An 8,005-nucleotide genomic window follows, 5' to 3' on the forward strand; every position below is an offset into this window, starting at 1 on the left:
TGAATAGTCTAAAATAGCCTTTAAGATTAATGTCCCCTCTCTCTGTTTGGCCAATTAGCAGCCTTCGCCATTAATACACATTCTCTTGATTCAGTCACTTTGTCCCTGCAGGCTTTTGCTTGATGCTGTGAGAAATTAGCCAGCACGCATAATAACACAGATCTTCATTAGAGCTTTTTCCTTTGTCCACTTTGTATGGAAATGACTCTTCCCATTATATTAATTGATCATAGACGTTCTTCATTCAGCGGTATTCTATCCATTTCGGCCAAAAAGAGACTGTATAAGGCAGTCAGTAGTGCGTGTAAATTTGTGAGTAGTTTTTGTTTGTGAAAGTTAAAGACTGCATAGTTGGGAGAAAAGTGCTCAGTACTTTAGTAATGTCCACTTTTGATTCATTTACATTCACTAAACAGTCCCCCCCCCCCCCCCCCCCCCCCCCATTTATGGATATTCTAACATCAACAGCTCTCATGGAAGCAAGCAGTTTGTACACAAATTTTATGAAGAGCAGTCATGAAATTCTGGGGACCCACTCAAGATACGATAATTGGGTTTCATTTTCACTAAACAGTGGGGCACTCATATAAAGAACAATTCTGCTCTTTATTATAGCAGAGTGTATGAACTCTCCAAGCTCATGTTTTAGCATGCGGCTCTATTTATTATTGGGAGGGAATATTTCTCTCTTTAGTGGGTGAGTGTAATGAGTGTGTGTGTGAGGCAGTAACAGATATAGCGCAGACAGTAAGAAAAGATGTGGCCAACATAAACACGTGTCACCCCATGGGACACAACTAGACAAAAGCAATCAGCTCTAATCATTGAATTACCAACATATTGCTGTGTTGTATTGCACAACCAATTATCTCCCGTCTCATGATACAAGGCAACGCACATAGACACCCAAGTACTCTCACACTCAATTAAAGTGGCGATGGCAGTGCTCTGCTGTGAAAATGATTGCTTTTCAATTGGCATGACTCGTTGAGTCCACAGAGCAGTATTATGTATGCTAATGCAAGCTGTAAAAATGGATTTGCAGTTCAGGGGGTGGACTCAGAGCAATTAGAGAGCCCCAGACAAGACACTGCTACCCAGGGCAAGCAAAGCAATTTTATGAGCTCTTCCATATTAAAAAATATATTTTTTTGAAACATTTATAGGGACACGCCTGTAAAAATGTGAAGGCCAGTAGATACTGTAGCAGTAGACTGATGCATAAAAGTAGCCTTTTCTTCAGTGGGAGAAGCATGACTTCTTCAGTCTCCTAGATAATTATCCAAGCCTAAGTTAGGGGTCAATGAGGAGTAATAACATATACATATGCTCTGGTCAGCGTGTTTTCAGTCATCTCCCAGCTCTCACATTAATTGGACTTGGAATAAGCATCTAACATGCACACGACCGAAAGATATGGCTCTTCAACTTTGAGCAGCAGCTCATTCTTAACTTGGAAAGAGCGATCCATTGTTCTCTATAAGAACATGTTCAACTCCAATGCACCCTGAAGGTCACATGTCAAATAAAGCCAGTGGAAGAAACCCAAAAAGCAGAGAGGAAACTCTAATGTTCTCAAACTGGAGGCTTGTCAGGCAGGAATGGTCGGCATGTATCATAAACCCAAAGTACTAAACACAAAACTCCCTAAGGAATGTGGTTGTAAGAATTCTCCATTTCCACAGAGCAGTCAAACCCACCCCTCGGTGGTGACCAGTTGGCCATTGGGCTCTTCTTTTTCACCCCAGTGTCCAAGCTTACACTCCACTTGAACTTTATGGCTATCTTTGCAGTTTCCGGCCTCACAGCGTTCCCACTGTGCCCCACAGGTAAAGGCCCAGCCGCCGGAAAATTGACAGTAAGTGTCTCTTTCTCTCTCACTACAAGTTGGGGCCACTGTCTTTCTAAATTGGTCATAGAGACAGATCATAAGAGGCTATCTTATCTTACCAATGTTGGGTTTTTTTTGTGACTAAGTTTGAAATATTCCCACCCTCGCAGACTGAAGATCAGTCCCCAAATTTGAAAATGTTAATCTACATAAAAAAGGAATCAAAAGATCACTTAAAACTGCAGCGAGCTATCTAAGACAAAAAGAGTTCAATACTTCTAAAGTATGACACTGAAATTAAAGTAAATAATTTATTCATAGCTGAGAAGGGTCAGTGATACTACTTCCTTGTCCAGCCCTATACATTTGCATTTGTCAGAACTACTGCAATCAGCAGCCATAAAATGCCCTGCAGGATTTATCCTTATAATAACTTCTACTATTTAAGAGCCTGTAATAGCTTTGTCAGGTTATATTTATTAGATTAATTTCTACAGATTTAATTGATACATGAATATTTTAATGTTTACCCCTTACTTAGTCTAAAAGGCTCTTGGTTTCTCAGGAAACCAGGAGGAAAAGTAAAGTAAATCCACTTCTGGGGAAGCCCCTCGATAGCCACTTTTTTGTAATGGAAATGCATGAAAATGTTTTAATTATTCAAAGGATTCATAGTTTATTCGGACTTTTACATTTGTCTAATCATTATGGTGCTGAAACTGAAATGGGATTTAGTGATTATAGTAAAGTAGGTGACGATAAATCTGGATAAAGTCGGGCAGAATGTTACAGTATTTCAGAGAAACTGCCTTTCATTGTTCTCGCTGTAATGCACTTCCACTGATACTTTGGAAAAGTCAGCGGTGTATAGGAGTAAGAATCATTTTTTCAAATAAAATGCGGGCACATTTAGCATATATCTGCATATAATGTTTGCAGATTACTTTCTTATATTCATTTACCTATCCATCAGCGACCACGTGCACAAACAATAATATTAATGTCCTATCATTCCTATTTAAAAAAACAAAAAACAAATCACAACACTGAATGATCCTCACCCCAAAGTGGGTATGTGCAACGTCACAAGCATACGCAGGAGATGAGTGGAAGGTGATCGGCCCCTTTAAAATGCTTTAATGATCATTTAAGTTGCGTCAAAGGCCCTTAAGTGTCAGTGGCCCTATTTTCCAGCAGAATGAATGGAGCCACTGTTAAACAGCTAGCCTGCCTTAGACAGCCTGTATAGAAACCGAATACATCAACACAGTCCGTGATAGTGAAGTTTGACCTCAACTCCCACTCACAAACATTCCTCTAAGTGTGTGTGAGTGTGGTTGTGCACCAGTGTTTTTGAACGCCTGATGCAGACATTAATATCTGATAAGTTTACAGCACTGTGCAAAAGTCATGAGCCTGTCTACATTTCTTTATATTTTGCTTCCAAGGAGCCTGACTTTGTTGTGGACTTGAGCAATAGTACCCCAGGCTTTCTAAAGGGCTGTCAGAGTTTTTCCTTGGACACTGGCTTCTTTTACCTGACTCGTTTCAGAAGATTTATTAAGCCACTCAACAGTGACCTAGAAATCATTCAAGCACAAGTGTGCCCTGCAAAGATTTGAGAAGACGGGATGATTAGAAAACAAAAAGTGGTAGGCCTTAAAAATCTATCGACAACAGATGAAGAGGATCTAAAATTCATGACTGCAAGAAACAGGGGAAAAAACTGAGAAATGACCTGACACGTGACCTTAGAGATGTATTTGACCCCTCAGTTTATCAATTTTTTCTGTTTAGCGAGAACTCATCAGAAACGGTTTTAGTGGATCTCCTGTTTTCCTTAAGGAAGGAAACAAACAAGATTTTCCTTAAGGAAGGCAGAAAAGGCAGACGTATGGCAACTGACACAAGACTGAACTGTAATCATTGGCAACAGGTGTTGGGAGGTGATGAATCCAAACTTGAAGTTTTTGGGTAAACTCATTGCCAGTATATACAGTGGAGGTCAGAAGAGAAATACAACAGTGAGTCTCCACTGTCATCTGTAAAACGTGCATGCCCGTGCATTTCAGTCAGTAGTGTTGGGCCTCTTGTTGAAACTGATGGAATTGTGATTGCAGAAAGATGTAGTGAGATGCGATCGGCCACAGCTTCATTTTTCAGTATGACAATGAGCTCAAACATACTGTTACTGCAGTAAGGAAGCATACCTGGATAGAAAAACACACAATGGAACACTATCAATCATGAACTGGCCTCCCCAGAGTCCTCACGATTGTTGAAGCAATGTGTTCTTGAGAAAGAACAAAACAAAAGACCTCCAACATCCAAAGAAGAGCTTTGGGTGTCCTTCAAGAAGCCTGGAGAACTATTGGTGAAGATTACTTAGAGAAAGGACAAGGTTGCTTAAGAATAAAAGTGAGTATACTGAATATATCAAAATATCAAGAAATAAGGAGTGGCTCAAAGCACAAGACTGATTTTTATGTCAGAAAATCATTTGAAAAAATTAATAAACATTAATCATACTCTAATAGAGCTTATGTTTTTTACAGTGGTTAATAAAACATCCCACCCTATTTCTGGGGTGGAAGGGGGTGGGGGTGGATTTTATCTATATTAGACATAGTTCTGCAACTGCCCCACAAGCGACCAAATAAGTTGAGCAGATTAAGCCATCATATGTTTTAAACCAACTGATAAGGGAGCAATCTTAATGCACCCAATCTAACCACAAAATTAAATAGCTGCTCTCAGATTGATATTAAATTTTCATGGGTACAGGAGGCCTATTTGACATTTGATAAGGAGAGTTAGGGTGGGAGACTCCACTCCTTTCCCTTGTGGGCTCAATATTCACTCATTCAATTTAAAGCTGTAAAGTACATCCTTCTCTCCTCATCAGATTTAACTGCAGGCTGACCAGGTTTGTGACCGATGTATAGAATTATCACTGGCCCATAAATTAATTTAGGAAACAAGTCCTGCAGATATCTTAAAAACTTCCCTGTGTCAAAATCAAACCAAACCATCTTATGTCCTTTTTTGGAAATGTTCCAGAAGGAAGACAATTAAAGGGTTAGGGGATTATTGCTTTTACTATACTATTGGCACACTGCCTGATACTTCTGAGATGAAAGGAGGCTGTTACATCCACATCACTTACTGGATTAAGAATCTAATCTCAAATCTGACACTTAAAAAAGAAAATCTGATGCACTCTCCAGACTTCTGAGCAGAAATCCTCATTCGATTGCAGAGGTACTCTTGAGGAAGCCCCTAAAAACATGACTACACCAAACAAAAGAACATATATTACAAGTGATGATTATTTAATATGTGAGATAGTATTATTAAACAGAGGCTGAAGGACAAAAATAGCGAGAGTAAAGGATTGCAGAGGGAGTGTATCTATGAGAGAACCTTCATCAGCGACCCTGGCGATGCTGTAATTCCTGCAGGGTTAAGTCATGTGGGATGTTTCTGGGTAGTCTCAGGGCCCAGCAGCCCTTTTTTGGGAATGTCATGTTTTAACAACTCCAATGCCTTTTAATTCCTGCTTCTGAAAGTCTGTCTGGATGTATTGGAATGTGTGTGAGGCAGCAGGCCAGACGCTAGTGTTTGGAAATAAACTGTCTATCCAGTCTGATTGGCCTCGTTCTCAGGGACGTGGGAGCAGCAAGTCTGCCAATACGCAGCGCACTCATGCACGCATAGATAAACAAGGACGGAAACGCTTCCAAACACACCTTACAGCGACGCCTTTATTTTGCATTCCCATGTGCTCGCGCGCCCTAAAACATGCACATGTAGCCCTGTTGGACACACAAGATGAAACCTTTGGGATAATAATGACAACAATAAACAGTGCACAAAGACAGACAGACAGACACACAGAACATGGACAGTGCAGAAGCAAGGGAATACTTTGATCTGAGATCGAGTGTGTGTGTGTCTATGTTGAAAGAAGGGAAAGAGGCCGGCAGAACGGCTAATTCTTTTTTTTGTTAATATTATTCCCACAGCACTGCCTGATGAGCCTGATGGCTGCAATTGAACTGAGAGAAGCTCCTGGGAGACTGGTAGAGTTAATGGACCATATGTGTTCATATTATCGCGTGTGTGCGTGCGTGTATGTGTGTGTGTGTTTCTGGTTAAAAGGGAGGAGCAGTGGAGGAGTGTGATGAAATAAGCTACAACAACATAAAAGGAACGTAATTGTTCCCTGAAGGCACAGTGTTAGGAAAGTGACAAGAATAACTCAACCTCCCACATCTGAGAAAAGACACTGGCATCCAATAAGACTGAAGTTTTCTATTTTTACTTTTATTTTTTTTTAAAGGTTGAACAATGAAATGTAACTTAAAACAAAGAAAAATAAGGGACTGAGACTTGAGGAACAGGAAGCTTGTAAAAGAGCTATTTTGCTCTCTAAAATGGGATTTCAAATAGAACTATTTAAAACGGACATTTTTTGACCACAGTTGTTTTATCCTGCTCTTACTGACCTCAGTATGAGGCAAGAAGTGGAAAAATTCATTTATGGAGTAGATATGTGATTATGTTCTTATTATACATACATTACAGGTTTTTACAACTTCAGTCTTTCTATGGGGATCGTACTTTCACATTGTTTGACACTTAAAAAAAAAGATTTTAAATGATTTTATGTGTGCAGAGAGCTGAATATGGAGACCCTCTAACAATGAGAAATGTATCATCCACCTCTAATCTAGAAGCACATAATTTGAGTTAATAAGTGCTCCTGCTAACACCCCACCAAAAATCAGTGTCTTGTTTAAAAATAGCTTGACTTAAAGCTACAAATGTGAGGTCCTTTTTTATGCCACCTATATTTTACATATTAATTAAAGCTCAACTTCAATGGCACAGATTATAGAGGGCATTTCCTACCCTTCCAGGTGATCGCTCAAGATCTAGGCAAGGGCAAGTGTACTAGAGACAGACATTTAAGATGCAGTTCTTAGCCTAATGTAGCAGTTTAGCAAGTAGTAGTATTCATATAATTTATTTTAAAAAAAACTTGAAGTAAACAAACAAATGTGCATTTTCCATCTGGAAGTTCAAACTTCCTGAAATGAATAGGGATTATAACTCTAAAGGACAATATTGCGCAAACTGGTCTAATTCTACTCAAAACTGCTGATGCATTGCTGCTGCCAAGCCTCTGCTACGTCCATGAAACCTCATGTAAACACATAAAACACAACCCCTGGCATGGAAATGCAGATATACAGCTGTGTGCGTGTGTGAGTTTATGTGCATAAACTGGCCAACTTCTGCACATGTGGGCACCATACCAGTGTTAAGATGAGGATCAGGCATCTTGGCAGAAACTGCTATGTTTGTGTGAGAGCTGGAAGTAACTGCATGATTACTGACACCAGAAAGAAGAATGATGTTCTCAGCAACATACTATTTCACAGCCTGGCTATTAGATAAACAGAGTGATGAGAGAGAAGCATTAGATGGAAAATAAGGGAAGAAAGTCTGAAATTTGGAACAACCTGCCTGAATAGTTGAGTCTTCAGTACCGTTTCTCCAATCACTGCTCAAAAATGAAGTTTTATTGACTTGCTTTCATGTATTTTACTAGATTATTGGTTTGGCAAAAAGAGCAGAAGGCACAGCTGCCCACCAGCCCAAGAGGTCAGTCTGTCCTTGAAGTTAAGCAAGTCTGATAATGGAAAGCATGCAGAACCAAGGATTACCTGTGTAACCATGACTATATGAATAAAGAGATGACCTTTCAAGCTTAAGCCCACCAAATCATTTTTCAATCAGGGAAGTCTGCTCACATTGGGATACTTGGGTTTCGCAAAATTATTCAGTTTTAAATATTGTAATTCTGAGTATTGTTTACCTGGCAATAAAATTATTCTTTAAGAGAATCCATGCCAAGTGATCAATTCTTCCAGATTTAACCAAACAGATGCCTTGGTGTCACTGCATCGTGTCACGTTTTTCTGTGTTTTCTTCCTCAGCAGCTAAAAAAGAAGTTGTCCGAGAGAGAAGTGGGTCCCTCCATGTGGAATTTGCATGTTGTCTCTGAAACCTTTACGTATTCCCACAGTCCAAAGCCATGCTTGTTAGGATAACTGGTTATTTTAAATTGGCTGTAAATGTGAATGTGAATACCAATTGCTGTATGCT

This window comes from Maylandia zebra, linkage group LG16 (assembly GCF_041146795.1).
Source record: "Maylandia zebra isolate NMK-2024a linkage group LG16, Mzebra_GT3a, whole genome shotgun sequence".
Lineage (NCBI taxonomy): Eukaryota > Metazoa > Chordata > Actinopteri > Cichliformes > Cichlidae > Maylandia > Maylandia zebra.